The sequence below is a fragment of the Mastigoproctus giganteus genome, chromosome 9 (genome assembly GCF_048544385.1).
Source record: "Mastigoproctus giganteus isolate SK-2022 chromosome 9, ASM4854438v1, whole genome shotgun sequence".
NCBI classification, from domain to species: domain Eukaryota; kingdom Metazoa; phylum Arthropoda; class Arachnida; order Uropygi; family Thelyphonidae; genus Mastigoproctus; species Mastigoproctus giganteus.
The window spans coordinates 168,536,138-168,554,188 of NC_143583.1; the positions used below are offsets into that span (position 1 = coordinate 168,536,138).

The window sequence follows — 18,051 nt, forward strand, 5'->3', positions numbered from 1 at the left end:
GAAGAAGACAACAGGCCCACAAAATCTACCATTTCCCATAAGGAAGCCAGTCAATAATCAATTGGTATGAATGCCAAGAAGAAGCAGAAATGCCAAAAATAATTTTACTACGACAAATTTATAACTTGGCTACTGAAACACACCGACAATACCAAAAACAAACAAAAATAACAGATTTTTTTTTAAACAGATAAATTATGTATGTAAAACTTCAATTACTGTAATATAAATAAGTTTTTTTTTTTTTATTAAGTTAAAAGTGTTCTTAAACATACATGTATGTAACTTTTTTAAATTACTGTATATGTATTAAAATTTAATCTAAATAAATAATTCCTTGTTTTTTACGGTTACAAATCGACTTTTTATTTACTCCCTCACTAAATGGTCTATTTCACTAATTGGTCACCCCTCTGTCCCGAAGGTAGGCAAGCCTTTGTTTGCCCACCCTCCTTCGTGACTTGATTACTGACTAGCTTATATCTGTCAGCTTCTGTGTTACGTGATCATTTATATGCATCCCATGCATTTTTCTTCTTTGCCATGAGCCTCATTATTTCATTTGACATTAATTTAGGCCTAAATCTTGAACAATATTTCTTAGTTGGTATGAAAAGCCTAGTAGCTTCCGGATTAATTCTTTGAAGGCTTCCCATTTAGAATTTACTGTTTTAACATAATCAGTTTGAAGGCTTCCCATTTAGAATTTATTTTTAACATAATCAGTTGATCCCACTGTATAGAATTTAAAACTGCCTGAGACCACTGTAGTCACCTTTATGAAAACAAAAACCCTTCCCTTTACCCTTGATATTGTTACATCTTTTAGTAAATTCCACATCAGTAGATTATGATCACTGTCACTTAGTGGTTCCTTTATCTGCAAATTCCTAATGCCCGAGTCATCATTGCTGATAATCAGATCAAGAGTATTACTCCCTCTGGTTGCTTCTCGAACATATTGCTGTAGAAAACAGTTCTCCTATAAATCCACAAAAGTCTTGCTAGTGTGCGAGTGACCAACCCACAAGTTCCAGTCAAATCTGGAAAGTTAAAATCCCTCATTACAAGACATTCTGATTTACTGGCCCACTCTATTTCTCAACAATTTTTATTCAACAATATTTTAAAATTTCTGGTTCTCTACTCCATATCCTTACTTCTTTTCCCTACCTACCTGGCCTTGGTCTTTCTTGGGATGAGAACCTCATTTTTCAGGAGCATTTCTGCCAAACTAGAAACAAAATGTGGCATTTTGGGCACTGGCAGTAGTTAACAGGCTGCCACAATTTGTCCCTAATATGCCATTGTATTACAAAATATTACAGATGTGACTTGACTCCTTGGATTCTTCTCATCCTTTAAAAAAAAAATAAAGTCACTATTGAAATTTCTGAGCAAAAGAGTTGATGTTCTTAACATATATGAAATTGTCCCAAATCCTGTCACAGAAGCACACATCTGTTTCCCCTTAAGGATGAAAGTCTAACTTTGCATGCCAACACAAACAAGGCAAGCAAACACCTAAAATATTTTAGTGAACTTGAAATTGACCTATATAAAGTAACTGAAAATAAGACACATAAAAAACACTCCAGGAGAACCTTTATTGCAGCCTTGTGTAGCAAGAAAGAACCAACTGTGTATTCTCACTTAACAAGGAACCAAAGACATTCACTTTGCATTTCTAGAACTCTCCTATCTAAAGTCCAAATTATCCAACTTTACATTTGTCCTTGGTATTCTTAACCATAGACTTCTTACAATCTACTTTCCCATTTCACCTATCCATTTGCTCCAAAATTTTGTCCATTTCTTCCTTGAATCTATTCAAGCTATCAACTTCGACGACAGATGAAGTTTGCTCCAGCAATCAACCACCTGCTGGCTAAAGGCAAATTTCTGAACATCTACTCCACAACTATCTTTCGTCTGTTTGAATTTATGTCCCCTCAGGTGTGTAATCTGAGCAAGAGGAAGAATCCCATCAGCATTGACCTTGCTCAAACTGTTCGAGGCCTTATACATCTTAATCAAATAAACGCGCAGTTGTCTAATCTCGAGATGCTGCAATTTGCAGAACTTAAGCCTTCTTGGTAGGAGGAAACCCTTTGTTCCCCTTACCAATCTCATTACCCTTCTCTGTACTTGTTTCCAGCAGCTCTATATCCTTCCAAAAATGAGGCCTCCAGATTTGTATGCAGTACTCAAGGTGTGGTCTGACCATTGCCTCATACAAAGGGTTCTTCTTCTTCCAGTCACATAGCTCCCTGAGGAGCTGTTGTGGCCACCAACAAATTCCTCCAACTGCATCGATCGTGTGCTTTACAAGCAGCATCGCAGTGTCATGCCCAGAAGTTCACTGATCCCATCCTTCCACCTAGTTGCAGGTCTTTCTTTGCATCTCTTCCCCTCGGTTTTCCCTTTCATTATATTCTTCAACAGAAACTTTTCCCTTTTTACTATATGACCAAAAAACTTTTCTTTTGTTGATGCTATGAAGAAAAATTTTAAGCCTGCCAATTTTATTCAATACCCACTCATTTGTTCTTCGACCCAAGTAAGAAATGCACTGTATTCTCCTGTAACACCACATTTCAAATGCCTCAATTTTCTTCCTGTCAACTATTTTCAGATTCCATCCTTCACATCCATAAGTGGGAACTGGAAAAATTAATGAATCAGTGATTCTCAGTTTCATCTTTAGGGGCAGATCATGATCTCTCCATAATTTTATCAGATCAGCGACCAATGTTTTAGCAATTGCCTGTCGTCTCTTTACATCGTTTGAGCACTCACTATTTTTATTTATTCTTGACCCTAAGTAATCAAATTTATCAACTTCTTCGATATCTTGCCCATTAACCTTCACTTTACTGGAATCGAGATTATCACCAATCACCATAGTTTTAGTTTTACATGCATTCAGAAACAATCCTTTTTTTCTTACTTGCTTCACATACCCTCCTCAGAGTTTCTTTAAGATGATCCTTAGAATTACAAATTAGCACAGTATCATCTGCATAAGAAGGTTGTTTATCTTCAGTCCTCTAATTTTGATGCCAGTCTCTAAATCTTCCAAAGCTTCACATATGATATCTTTGGCATAAAGATTAAAAAGGTGAGGTGACAAAATACAGCCCTGAATCAGTGATTCTCAGTTTCCTTACACCGTTACCTATTGTGAAATTTCCCTGCCTTACACCGTTACCTATTGTGAAAAAATCCATGTTTACTACGTTCGTTCTCACAGTTCCTTCCTGTTCTTGGTACAGTAGCTTAATCAGCTGAATCATGTGGATTGGGAAACCCATAATAATCATCATTTCCCAAAGTTTCTCATGTTGATCACAATCAAATGCTTTTGCATAATCTATAAAACACAAAACGACTGGAACATTGAATTCTTTGCATTTTTAAATAATCAGTCGTAGGCTTAAGATCTGATCTCTGGTTCCTCTACCCCTTCTGAAACCTGCTTGCTCTTCTGGCGTTTCAAGTTTTCTTGAGATTCTGTTCAATATGATTTTAAGAAGAATCTTGCTAGTGTGATTAATTAGGCTAATAGTCCTGTAATTTGAGCAAATTTTCAGATCTCCTTTTTTTAGTAAGGGGATGAAAATTGATTTCTTCCAATCTGATGGCCACCATTCTATTTCCCAGTTTTTTACAATCATTTTATGAAAAAACTCTGTGTCCTTCTCACCTGTGGCTTTAATCAATTCCAGGTGACTTGCCGCACATTAGTTCTCTGATGGCTTTTTCGACTTCTTCCTTCAGTGGAATTGGTTCATGATCACACTCTTGAAAAGCAGGTGGCAGATCATTAGTGCCAGCAGGTGCTTGGAAGAGCTGCTTGCAGTATTCTTTCCTCCTTCCTTTTATTGTGTTCTCCTCTGCTAAAATTTCCCTTTTGGAGTCCTTAATTACATTAAGTTTTGGTCGGAACATTTGTCTTCAGGACTTAATTACATCATACATTAATGTCATTAACAACCCTGCCAACCTTTGTATCATCGAAGTTTACAGATGATACAAAGGTTGGCAGGGTTGTTAATGACAGTAATGGCAGTGTGCTACTGCAACAGGATCTAGATAATTTGGGCAGATGGGCTAATAAGTGGCAACTGAAGTTTAACCTTGACAAATGCAAAGTACTGCATATGGGTAGAAGTAACCCCAGAGAAACGTACCAACTGTGTGGTACTACACTTAAGGTGGTAGAAAATGAAAAGGAGTAATTGTGCAGGCAGATATGAAGTTTTCTGAGCAATGCAGATAGGCTGCCAGGGCAGGTCATGCGGTTTTGTCAATGATATATAGGAATTTTGCTAGCAGGGAAAAGGAGGTGATTATCCCTCTGTATAAGGCAATGGTCAGGCCACGCCTTGAGTACTGCGTACAGGTCTGGAGGCCTCATTTTAGGAAGGATGTAGATTTACTAGAGCGTGTACAGAGAAGGGCAACAAGATTGGTGAGGGGAATGAAGGGATCCTCTTACCAAGAGAGACTTAAGTTCTGCGAATTGCAGTGGCTGGAGACTAGGCACCTGCGCGGTGATCTGATTGAGGTGTATAAGGCCTTGAATGGGTTGAGCACGCTGAATTCTGATGGGATCCTTCCACTTGTTCAGATTACGAACCTAAGGGCCATAAATTCAAATTAAGAAAAGACAGATGTAGAATAGAAGTGTGGAAATTTGCCTTTAGCCAGCGGGTGGTTAATTGCTGGAACAAACTTCCATCTGTCGTTGTGGAAGTTGATAGGTTGAATAAATTTAAGTAGGAACTGGACAGGCATTTGGAGAGAATGGTGTGTTTTTTTTTTTTTTTTTTTTTGGCTAATGCTGCATAAGCTCATACACTTGCTTTCATGCATCACATGCAACTACTACTACATCTTTTTAGTGTTGTTTCGTTTGTTGTGGTATTCGATTTCTTTACACTTTCGATTGATATAATCCTGTTTGTCCTGGCTTAAACAGCGCTTGATGACCTTTGCTTAGTTCCTGATACTCTTCGTTTCCTTGTACACCTTGGGCTTTTGCAGTTCTTCTCTGTTCAATAAGTTTAAAAGTGGCTTCTGTAATCCAAGGCTTCATGATCTTTGACCTTTCTCTAATGTGTCTATTTGCTGAATTCCTTAATAATGCTTTTTGTATTTTCCCACATTTCCTCAGGCAGCATATCGTCATCTAGTTCTAATAGAGCTTGAAAACAATTGCCGGTTTCAAGCATATAATCATTTGGAATAATTTCTACATCCAATTGTCTAGGGAAAACCTTATTCACGATCTTTTTCAGCTTCAGCTTGAGGGCAATGTGGAGTAGATGATGATCACTGTCACAATCTGCTCCAGGAAGTATTTTTTCTGTGATTACACTGGAATGCCACCTTTGCTGCATAAGAATATAATCAATCTGATACCTTGTTTTATGATCAGGAGATTTCCATGTGTAGAGCCTTCTTGGGTGCTGCTGAAAGCAGGTGTTACATATGATAAGACTGTTCAGATGACAAAATTCATTCCTGTATATCATTGACAAGACCCTATGAACTGCTCCGGAAGCCTATCTGCACTGCTCAGAAAACTTCATATCTGACTGCACAACTACCCGCCTCCCTCCAGCCCCAATTCCTTTTCATTCTCCACTATCCTCAGTAGTACCACACAGTTGGTACGTTATTTTGGAGTTACTGCTACTCATATGCAGTACTTTGTATTTATCAATGTTAAACTTCAGTTGCCACCTCTCAGCCTATCTGCCCAACTTTTCACAATCCTGTTGCAGCTGCATACTGTCATTAACTACCTTGCCAACCTTCATATCATCTACATATGTCCGTTCCGATATTCCCTGTCAGATACTTGGTATGGAATCTCCTCTTTTCAATCTTTTCTGCTTTAAAATCTCTCTATCTCATTCAGCCAAATTCATCTGTTGTCCCTACCCTTCTACCAACTCCACTAATCACTTGGAGTTCATCGACTTCCTCTTTTAGCAATTTGACTTTCTCCAGTACAACTTTCCTAACAGTGAGGTAATTTTCCTTGGTGATGTTAATGTTCACAACTCCAGCTGGCTTCCATTCTCTAGTCACACCGACCCAGCGGGTCGAGATGCTGAGCCTTTTGCGATTACTAATAACCTTCCACAGATTGTTCGTTTACCTACAAGAATACCAGACAATCCTAACCATACAGTCAACACGCTTGATCTTTTTCTCACAAACGACCCTTCTAAGTACACAGTCAAAGTGAGTGGTCCTTTAGGCACCTCAGGTCACAACTTGGTGATTGTCTCTTCTCCAATGGAGCCATTATCTCATGGCTATTCCCAACCTCGTGCTGTTTGGCATTACAAGAATGCAAAATGCGATGACCTGTGAGATTTCTTTTCCTTGGTCAGATTACCGTTTCAAAACTTCTGTTGTCAGTGTTTGTTCAGATCGTGTCAGTGAAATTATTCTTGTAGGAATGGAATCCTTTATTCCACACTCCACTTTAAAATCTCATCCTTTATCTAAACCTTGGATTTCCAATAAATGTGCTGAGGCTGTTCAAGAGAAGAATGTTGAAGAGAACAATTGTAAAGCGGTTATTAATCAGTCCAAACTAGATTTTGAACAGGCTAAGAGTAGAAAACTTGCTTCTTGCCCTAATGGTAGCCAAGCATTCTGGTCTCTTGCCAAAGCTATTGGCTGCAACTTTTGCCCATCTCTGCTCCCACATCTGTCAAAACCAGATGGTTCTATTGTCACTTCAGCCAAGGATAAAGCTGCCCTGCTAGCATCCCATTTTTCTTCCAACTCATGTATTAATGATCTTTGTAAAACACCTCCCACCATTCCCAACACGCTCCATTCAATTCCTCCTGTGGCCTTCCGCCAAAAGGATGTCAGAAGGATTTTGACGAATCTTGATGCTAAGAAAGCTCCAGGTCCTGATGGTACTCCACTTGTTCTCAAAAACTGTGCTCCTGAAAACTGTGCTTATTCCAAAGGTGTTTTTCATTCTGCTTGGAAATTTGCTCGTATCCAGCCAGTTCCTAAAAAGGGTGCCAAATCCCTCCCATCCAATTATCGTCCCATTGCAATTACTTCTACTCTTTCTAAAGTAATGGAGAAATCAATTAACCACAAACTCTTAAACTACCTAGAAACCTTCCATCTGATTAATGATCGCCAGTATGAATTCCATCAGTGTCGATCCACTTGTGATATTCTGGCTTTTGTTACCCATTTATGGACATATTCAATGGAAAAGTTCGGTGGAACACAAGCAGTTGCTCTTGACATCTCAAAGGCATAAAGGTCTTCCAAACAAGCTTCCATCTTATGGTTTGACAACTGTTTTTTGTAATTGGTTATACAATTTTCTCTCTGATCACGCACTGAGGGTGATGGTAGATGGCTGGCTGTCTTCTAACTTCTCCACTAATGCTGGTATCCCCCAAGGTTTAGTTCTTTTCCTCTTGTATATTAATGACCTTCTTCCATTGACTAGAAATCCTATCCATAGTTTTGCCAATGATAGCACATTGCATTCCACTTTCCATTTTGAGAAACCTTACCCTGCTCAATCAGCTTCAACTTCTCTAATATCCGCTACCAATTCCCTAAATGGTGATCTCCAGGTAATTCTCCAGTGGGCAAAGACAACTTATTTGATTTCAATCCTTTTAAAACTCAGTCTTGTCTTATATCTCGTAAAAAGGATTCTTCTGCCCCTGGCGCACCATAGCCGTAGTTGCTAGTGCGCCAAAAAATCCAAACAAACCTTCTGCCCCTATGCTTGTCTTTGGTGACCCTCTGATTTCTAGGCAAAATGAAATATCTCTTTTGGGGATTACCCTGGCTTCTAATCTCTCTTGGCACAAGCACACTGCAAATATTGCTTCCTCTGCATCTAAAAAACTTGGTTTTCTCTATCGCTCTTGGAGGTACTTTTCTTCCAAACAGCTCTTCACTCTGTACAAATTGCAAATCCGCCCTACCATGGAATATTGTTCCCACATCTGGGGTGGTGCCCCCAAAACCTCTCTCAGGTTTCTAGATTCCATTCAGACGAGGACAGTTAGGTTAATTAATGACTCCTCTCTAACAGTCTCTCTCCGCCTGCTGTCTCATAGATGTACGTTTCTGTTGCATGCCTTTTCTACAGATACTTTCATTAGCACTGTTCTTCTGAATTGGCTTCTATAATTCCCACTCTTTCTTTCAAAACAGTCCGAACACGTGCCGCCACCAGCCAACTTCCATTTACTGTCCAACTTCAAACTCACAGAACCAACTTTTCATCTTCCTTGTTTATTCATTTAACTGCCGTTTTCTGGAACAACCTTCCTTCATGCATTATTTCCTGAAAATTACACTCTACAAAAGTTCAACCCAAGCACGGTACTAAGTACTATAGGTTCTAATACCTCTCGTGTTTGGGGTTTTCATAAAAATAAAAAAAAAAAAAAAAAAGTGTACATACAAAATTATTATATATATATATATATATATATATATATTATTTCCCCCCCCCCCCCAATGTATTTACTGTGAAAAACTCTGTGTATGATAAATGAATCTGAAATAGTGGTCAAGTTGTCAAATGCAGGTGTTGTAGGAATATCAGAGACATGGTGTCACCCAGATATAAGAGATGCTGAATTTGAATATGGGGAGTACAGTGTGTACAGAAATGACAGACAGGAGATATGGAGGTGTGTTGTGCTCTTAGTTAAGAAGCACATGTCTAAGGCAATGCATCCAGTTGACATGGGTGGCCAGTGCAATGTTGAGTCAGTTTGATGTAACATAATCGCTGGGAAAACAAAATGGAGAGTAGTGTGATATAGGCCTAATGACTATGACGAGCATAACGAACAACTGAACAGACACAGAATGGGCCATTAAACCAGACTGTCTTATGATGAAGGATTTTAATTTTTCAGGTTATTGACTGGAACTTGTGGGTTGGTTACTCACATAATAAGATCACTTTATTGGATCATTTTCTACAGAAGCAGCATGTTAGGTAGTGACAGACAGTAGTGGCCTTGATCTGATTATCAGGAACTCTTCATGCATTAATAATCTTCATATAAAACCAATAGGCAATCATAGTGTATTGATGTGAGATTTACCTAAAGATGTAACTAATGTAAAGAGCAAAGGGAAGGGTGTTTGTAAAGGTTTCAGACTATGCTTGAAATCGATTCTGCAGAACCAACTGATATTACCAACAGCAAATTTTAAATGGAGAGCATTTCTGGGAAGTAATTGTAGAAATTACTTGACTTTTTATACCAACTTAGAGATACTATTTTAGACCTAAATCAATGTCAAATGAACTGATGAGACTTATGGCAGAGAAAATTGCATGGGATGCATATAAATTATTGGGTGATAACAGAAGTCTAAATTTGCAGTTGAGTCACAAAAGGAGGTTAGGCAAGCTGAGGCAGATTACAAGAAGTCTCTGCCAAAAAAAAAAAAAATACAAATGAAGCAGCAAAGACTTTACCTATGTAACAAAACACTAGGAGGAAGGGGATGTATCACATTTGGGTCACTAGATATGAATGGTTTAACCGTTGCTAATTCTGCTCAGGGTGCTGACTACCTGAATAAGTATTTTGCATCTACATTCCCATGAGAATTTTTTAGGAATGAAGATAATGTTTATCAAATTCTAAGAGAGATCTAAACAGTTATTTGATAACTGAGAGGAAAGTTGAAGAGAAATTGTTATATTGATCTGGGGATGGCTGTGTCGGCTTATCACCTGATTTTATTAGAATATGAGCAAGTGTCTGTAAACAAAAGAAAAAAAAAAGAGAGAAAGAAATCACATACACACCTGAGTATTTGTGTGCACCAATTTGTACACAATAGGCGCAGCATTTGTCAAGGACACCATGTTTATAAAAAAATTGACCATGGGTCAGAAAAATTACTTCTAGAGGGATATAGATGACTAATATTAATTTATTGTTGCTTTTGATTTCATTTTTGATGTATCATTGTTGGTTTGAGGTGTTCGATTTGGATTAAAGGTTTTGTTTGGTATTTGGTTGACTGTTGTTACAGTTGATCAAGTGGAATTCTTATTTTAATTTTGACTGTTGTTTCAGTTGATCAAGTGGAATTCTTATTTTAATTTTTAAAATCTTTTTTTAGTACTCTTGTTCAGCTAGCATAGCTAGCTTGACACATCAAATTAGTAACTCTTACACACTCCCAAATAATTGCTGATATAACATGGTATATCTGAATGCACCAGAACTTTGGTTCTGCATATCGCTGTTGTTATTCTCCACAATATTAAAAAAATGATTTTAAACATTTAAAGATTAATTACTATATTTAATAACCACACAACATGAAATTAATAATATAGTTTATTAAGCTTATAGCACAAACCATTATACATTTAATTAAGATGATATTTCAGGCATCTTACTGATACCCATAAGATGCCCAAAATGTCACCTTAAGTGTATATAGTGGTTTGGGCTATAAGTTTAATAAACTCTTATTAATTTCACATGGTATAAGAGTGGTAATTAATCTTAATGGAAAACAACCCCGTAACATCCTTCTCTAACTATATTTGAACCTTTATCATTACATCAGTGTACGATATTATTGATTACATTTGCAGATTTACTGTCAACTTTTATTTGCAACTTGGTTCACAATATATTGTTCTCTTGATTTTTGGAAATTCAGTCAAGCACAGGAAGGTGGTGGAAGCAAATCTATCTCTCAGATTCCTTAATTTTTTAAAAATAATTTAAAACAAAGTATATATGAATAACTTAGACTTTTGTTCTTAAAGTTTTATTTAAAATGTATTTTACAAGTTTTAACGATAGTTTTGCTGTGTGTGCTTAAAAGATATTCCATTGGATCTGTCTTCTTTGGGCATTTATGTGCTTATTAAAACAATAGCTGTTTTGATGATTTTTAATCCTGGTTTAATGTTAATTTATAAAAAATAAATAATTCCCCCCCCCCCCATATATCACTGTACTGTCAAGACAATGAATACATTAAGAAGTGCCAGTTTTATATCAGTTGCTGCTTTCATTGCATTCATTTCCATGGTATCATGGGGGGGACCCACAATGATAGTTGATGTGGAAAAAATTGGGCATCATGAAATTTTGTTTTTTTATTTGAAACTGCTATATTTGATTACACATACTATAAATGTAAATAATTATTATATTTACAGTATTATTATTTTTTCTTCCCTTTTCTGATAAAAATGTCAGTTTGCATTATTAATACCTTAAGTTTGGAGTAGGAAGGGGAAAATGTCTAGCTGCCACTAATGTTTATACACCATCTACCAAAAGAACACCTTTCTGATTGCAGTAAGCTTGTGTTATAACTGAGAAATATGTCGAATATTTTGGGACATAAAGGTAATCAGTTAGCCAGAAATTTGTTTCATGTTTGTATGCCAGACAATGAGATGGAGTTAAGTTTCATTGTGGAGTATGCAGATGTCATTTGGTGTGCGCGCGCACACACACACACACACACACACACACACACACACACCCCAAATGACATCTGCATGTCACTTCCCAGTGAAACTTGATATTCCTCAGAAAATATTCAGTATTCCTGAGAAAAGTAGCACACACACTCTCGTATGTGCTATTTTAATCAGGAATTAAATGGTTTGACATGCTGGAGAAATGTAAGTTCAGGTGTGACATAGTTGTGTCACACCTGAACGTAGTTTTGTCTTGAACCCAAGACATAACTACGTAGCTGTAGAAATACTATCTGATGAGTTGATGCACTCAAGATGACTGGTTTCCTTAATTTTGTCATACACCTTAGAGCATCTGAGTTTGGCGCTGTGTGTGGAACAGACAAACCTGTGTGTCAGTGACACAGAAATGCATGCTATGAATTTTCACAAAACAGTTGTAGAGCACAAGCCTTTCATAGAAAAAACAATTGCACAAGGTCAGTTGGCATTATACCAGCCACTGGAATGTGTGAATCAGTGGAAGTAAGTCTTGTGTAGTGATGAGTCATGCTACATGCTATTCCAATCTGATGTGTGTTTTGGGTGGAGGACACCTAGAAAACCCTCATTAATTGAGTGGACTGTCCAGACTAAATTTGGGAGGAGGAAGTGTCAGTCAGTGAGTGTTTGTTTTATGGACTAGGACTATTGGTCACAGTGCGTGGGATCACAAATGCTGTATCTTATTTTAACATTCTCGATATGCGTGCTCTGCACAGGTACAATTTTATGTAAGTGACCTTTACACCTCCCAACAGAAATGCTCCATGTCACCTGGAGTCTGATTTGAAGAGAACAGCATCAGAACTTTGGAATGGCCAGTACAGTGGTGCTTCCGTAGCCAGGTGGGCAGGAGCAGCAGTGCATAGCACACGCTTCTTGATTAGACCGCGGTTCGAGCCCGTGACCACCAAATACGGAGGATGCGGAAAGGTTAGGGAATCTAACCTTTCCGCAATCTGATTACCGCATATCCCCGGAGCAATATGGCCTTAGTTGCTAATGCTCCTAAAAACAAATAAACAACAAACAAGCCAGTACAGTCCCAACTTCAGCATCACTGAGATTAATTAGAATGCAGAATTAGGACAAGGCTCTTTTTGTTATCAAAGCTCATGAATGCTTTAAAGGAGTGATGTGGAATATTATCAGCATCTACCAAAAATTAGCAAAAAAATCTCCCATAAGGCAGTTAATCTCCCATGGAAGCAGTTAATACAACCAAAAGTGAGCCAACATACTATTAATTTATTTGAGTAATACACATTTTGTTTATAATTACTAGTGGTCCTTTACTTTTGGCAGGATAAATTCAGTTCAAATTAAAATTATTTAAATTATTATTTTAACAGCACTAGAGCTTCTTACTCACATCTGAAGTCTGTTGTGTAGTTGTCTCTAAAAGTGTGCTTTCTTGTTGTGCAGGCCGAAAAACTTGGAATAACTCTTGGGAGGCCACTCCCTCCACCTGAGGTCAGCTAAATACAACCTCAGTTGAAGTGGACTATAGAAATTCCTTCAGTTAACCAATAGGAGCCTAAATCGCTATCTGCCACCTTAAAATGAGTGCAGTTAGTGATCTGTTGTAACAGCTAAGCTGCCATGGAGGATAGTAAGATATTTAGCTCTTTCATTTTTCAATTCATCCATCTTAGCTTTCTTGTGTTTGCATGGTCACTTAGGCAAAAGTTTAGAATTTTGTAAATCATTTATGTACGAAGATTACTGAGACATACATTTCTTTTAACTTTTAGAAAATTCTGATTGTCAGCTTTGTTCACTGTGCTTGTTCAATATGGTTAATAATTAGCCTGCAATAAAAAATATGTGTAGTTTATTATTGTAATAAGAATTGTGTTCTGAATTCAAATTCATATGGTTATGAAAAGTACTTGTCTTAAGATGTTTTCCTACTTAAGATTTCATTTTATTTTTTTACCTCAAAACTATCTCATCAAGTTTCACAGTATACCTACACAGTACCTTCTGGTGTATAAGGTGACATTTGAAGTGCTTAAAAATCTTCTAAAATTAAGGTTGACATATACTGAGTAAAAACCCTAAACTTGAATTAATGGCACTTGCTTAGAGGTAGAAAGACATGAATTAATAACATTATTTTTACAATTTATTACATGTATATTTTTTCTGAAAATATAAATTGCTTCTCACCTCTTAATCTGAGAATTTGTAAATTAGTTTCATCAGAAAAACTTTGTGGAACTGGTCAAAGTTATGTTTTTGGGTGGACTTTTGAGATTGGCAATTTCTTGTAGCAAATGTATTTCCTTATGCAGGTATTGTTTACGGAGAAACTAATTTGCAGTACCGTACTAAACAGGTAACAAGGAATGTGTCAGTTACATAAAGCCTCTCATGTACACATATAACATCAATATTTGTAGAAGAATAAGAGAAGGTTATCTCAATATGATACGTAGAATGCTTCCATATGATACTCTTCAGAAATTAAAATTTCTTAATTTTAAATCATTTCGCATTAAAAAATTAATGCAAAATGATTACAGTAAAAGATCAATTGAAATCAATTCAAAAATCAATTTAAAAATTAAATAAAATTAATTTACAAAGTTTAAATTGTTAAAACGATTTTCCTTCCTGAAGCTGACAGTGCTTTTAGACCACATGTAGTGATCACAGGAATGGAAATTTTTTTTTTTTTTTTTTATGTGAACCCCAAACACGAGAGGTATTAGAACCTATAGTACTTAGTACCGTGCTTGGCTTTGAGGTTAAGAAGACGAAAGAAGATATTTGTTGACATTGAACTTGAACTTCTGTAGATTGTAATTTTCAGGAAATACATATGAAGGAAGGTTGTTCCAGAAAATGGCAGTTCAATGAATAAATGAGGAAGATGAAAAGTTGGTTCTGTGGGTTTGAAGTTGGACAGTAAATGGATGTTGGCTGGTGGCGGCACGTGTTCGGACTGTTTTGAAAGAGAGAGCAGGAATTATAGAAGCCAATTCAGAAGAACAGTGCCCATGGAAGTATCTGTAGAAGAGGCAGGCAGCAGAAACAGTGCGTCAATGAGAAAGCGAGTAGAGAGACTCTGTTAGAGATGAATCATTAATTAACCTAACTGCCCTCTTCTGAATGGAATCAAGAAGCCTGAGAGAGGTTTTGGGGCATGGAATATTGTTCCCACACCCCAGATGTGGGAACAATATTCCATGGTAGGGCGAATTCGTGATTTATACAGAGTGAGCAGCTGTTTGGAAGAAAAGTAACGCCGAGAGCGAAAGAGAAAACCAAGTTTTTTAGATGCAGAGGAAGCAATATTTGTAATGTGCTTGTGCCAAGAGAGATTAGAAGTCAGGGTAATCCCCAAAAGAGATATATCATTTTGCCTAGAAATTGGAGTGTCACTAAAGATAAGCATAGGAGTAGAAGAATCCTTTTTGCGAGATATAAGACAAGACTGAGTTTTAGAAGGGTTGAAATCAACTAAGTTGTCTTTGCCCCACTGGAGAATTACCTGAAGATCGGCATTATTTTGTCCTTGCACATGCACGTGAAAGGCAGCGATTATTTGTCTTCGTGCATGCCACAAACAAAAGACCACGAATCGGAGATTAGATATGGATGGTGAACATTAATAGAATTCTCGTGTAATTTAATTTTGATGGTTTCTGCAATTAATAGTCGCATATAATTATGTTGGACATTAAGTATTTTGGTCTCGTTAAATAAAAATGTATGGTTTTCATTAATGGCATGAAAGGCTAATTCTGACACTGCTGAACAAAAAGCACAAACTTAGGATGTGTGCTTTTTACTCGAATATTCAGTGGAAATCTCATAGATCCTTGGTATGACGAGTCACAATCACTGCAAGAAATGTTGTTTACCAAGTCATTTATTTGTGTCGCGAAAGAGGAAAGGACTGACCGATTGTTCAGTATAGCATGTAATTTCCGTATTACAACCTTAAATTTGGTATATTTAAAGATTCTATTACGCTACTTGTGCCACTGTTCAACATATGGGGAAGAAATAAAGTATTTTTTGATGTTGCTATTGTTGGTTGGTTTTTTTGTGTAGTTTTTTTGTATCCTATTCTTGTACCCTAATTCGGTTTATTGTAGCAAGGGGGTAACCCCTGTTTAAGAATCTGCTGGTTAATTCTGAGTCTAAAGTAGATTCCGTTGTTGAATATTTATAGGCATTGAGAAACTGATTTGAGATAATAGATCTTTTGTGGGTGAACGGGTGATGACTGTTATAATTTAGAACCATACTGGTGTTTGTTGGTTTATGATAGATGTTAAATTGGATTTTATTTGCCTCCGGAGTAAGAGGGAATTTAGAAAATTTTATGACTTAGTATCCATATTTTCCCTTTCCAATGTAAAATTGAGTCTAGAATGAATATTATTAAAAGAATGTAAAATGTCTTGAACAGTGGTATTATCAGTAATAACCAGAACATCGTCTAAATACCTCCCGTAGTATGTGATATGGGGTAGAAAATGCATCAATTGTATATGCTCAATCGTTGAGAGACAGACCTCCGACTTTAAGCTGCTAAGACTCAATGCCATTGGCAAGCAAAAAATTTGTTTGTATACTTTGTCTCAAAAGGTGATATAGTTGACTTCAACTAAAAGTTTAAGTGAAAAATTTCCTTAATAGGAAGCTTTGTATAATTAATCAGTATTGAGTTATTATTTAACATATAACCAAAGAATATGTAATGTGTATTAATGTTGACATTTGTATATTACAAAGTAACATCCAGTGAGAATAAATTATCATTATTGCTGTGTCTACAATCCTTAGGTTATTAAATAATGTATTGTAGTTTTATTATGAACCGGTTTTTTAGGTAGCTTGCAAGGTGGTAAATTATAATTTAATTCTTTAGATAAATTGAAATTTGGTCCTGCAATAGCTGATATGAGGAAAGATTTTTAACCTGTTGATATGTCGGTACATTGCACCTTGGGCAAGTGGGTGTTCGAGCACTAGCTAAAACTTTCTTTCTGATTCTGTGTTAGCACATTGTACGTATGTGGGTGGGCCAGCAACGAACTGGTATGCACTTGATCCGCAGATCACACGCATGTGTTTGAACTCGTATGAACCTGTCTTTATACTCGCGATAATGTATTAAATTTGTTAATGTGTCTGTTTTTTATTTCTATGTCATGTGCTTCACATCACAAATCTATGGAGGTCTTCAATATAGACCAATCGTTTGGATGTAGATAATTTTTTAATTTGTCGCGAAGTTTCCTAACCTGGGAAAGGTATTTTTGTTTATTAGAATACTGAGATTTTAAGGCAGGTTTAACTATATTATGTGATGTGGCAAGTGCTAGTTGCCTTATGCCTGAAATTTTTTGATTTAAATCGACCCTGGCAAATTTCAGAATGATGTTGCTTTGATGCCAATATTTTAGGAAAGAAATATGTTAAATTTGGGCCGAGTATCTTAGTGTTAATCTAATGTAATTATGCAACAAGGTGTTCAAAAAATTTCCCATAATTGTGTGTGTGTTGATAGGTTATGCCTGGAGAGAAAGGAAGTGAATGAAATTGTCAACAAGAATTTAAAATATGAATTTGATGGTATATAACAGAGCTATGATGTTCAGTGCGTTCTACGTTGATATCAATATTTGTAGAAGAATAAGAGAAGTTTACCTCAATATGATACGGAGAATACTTCCGTATGATTCTCTCCAGAAATTAAAAGGAAAAAAAAACTAACGCGAAATGATTACAGTAAAAAATCAATCAAAAACAATACAAAAATTAATGAAATTTAAAAAGCAATTAAAAAATTAAATAAAATTAATTAAAAAAAGTTTAATGTAAAACGTAAATCTTAAATAGAGATTATTTCGCAAGTTGCATTTTATGTTAATTTTTTATTTGGTTTAATTTCTGGAGAGTATCATATGGAAGTGTTCTACGTATCATTGAGGTAAACTTCTCTTATCCTTCTACAAATAATGATATTAATGTAGAATGTATTGAGCATCATGGCTCTGTTATATACTAAAAAATATATAACATCAATAAGAGTGTCATTGCCTGCAAATTTTGGTTTCATGACAGTGTAGGGCTTACTGCATGTGTTTGCTACTTTCTTTATAGTTTGCTATGCAGTATAATAAAATATAATAGTGTAATGTTAAAAGAATGAGCAGAAATAGTTGAATTTGAAATCAGACTAATTCTTTATACAGATTTTACTCTAATACATCACTGTGTGAGATATTGACAGATAACTTGATGGGCGGGCATATTTGCATGATTTCTGGCAGCAGTTGTATCATAATGTAATAGGATTCCATATTTCTTTGCTTCCTTGGTTGGGCTGCAAGCTTTTGCTTCCTACAGTTAGTATTTTTATTTTATTTTTTCATCATGTAGTTTTAATATTTGTTTTTTCTCCGGGTTTCAGTATGCAGCAGTTTTTCAAAATTAAATGTCATCATACATGCTATGATGGCATTTAATTTTGTTTTGTTGTT

At 36.3% G+C, this 18,051-nt stretch overlaps 1 protein-coding gene across 2 annotated transcripts in view; it reads left to right on the forward strand.

Moving 5' to 3' along the window:
* Window positions 1-18,051, forward strand: part of LOC150080878 (neuropilin and tolloid-like protein 2) — a 168,787-nt gene that overhangs the window by 105,050 nt on the left and 45,686 nt on the right. The gene's annotated exons all lie outside the window — the stretch shown is intronic.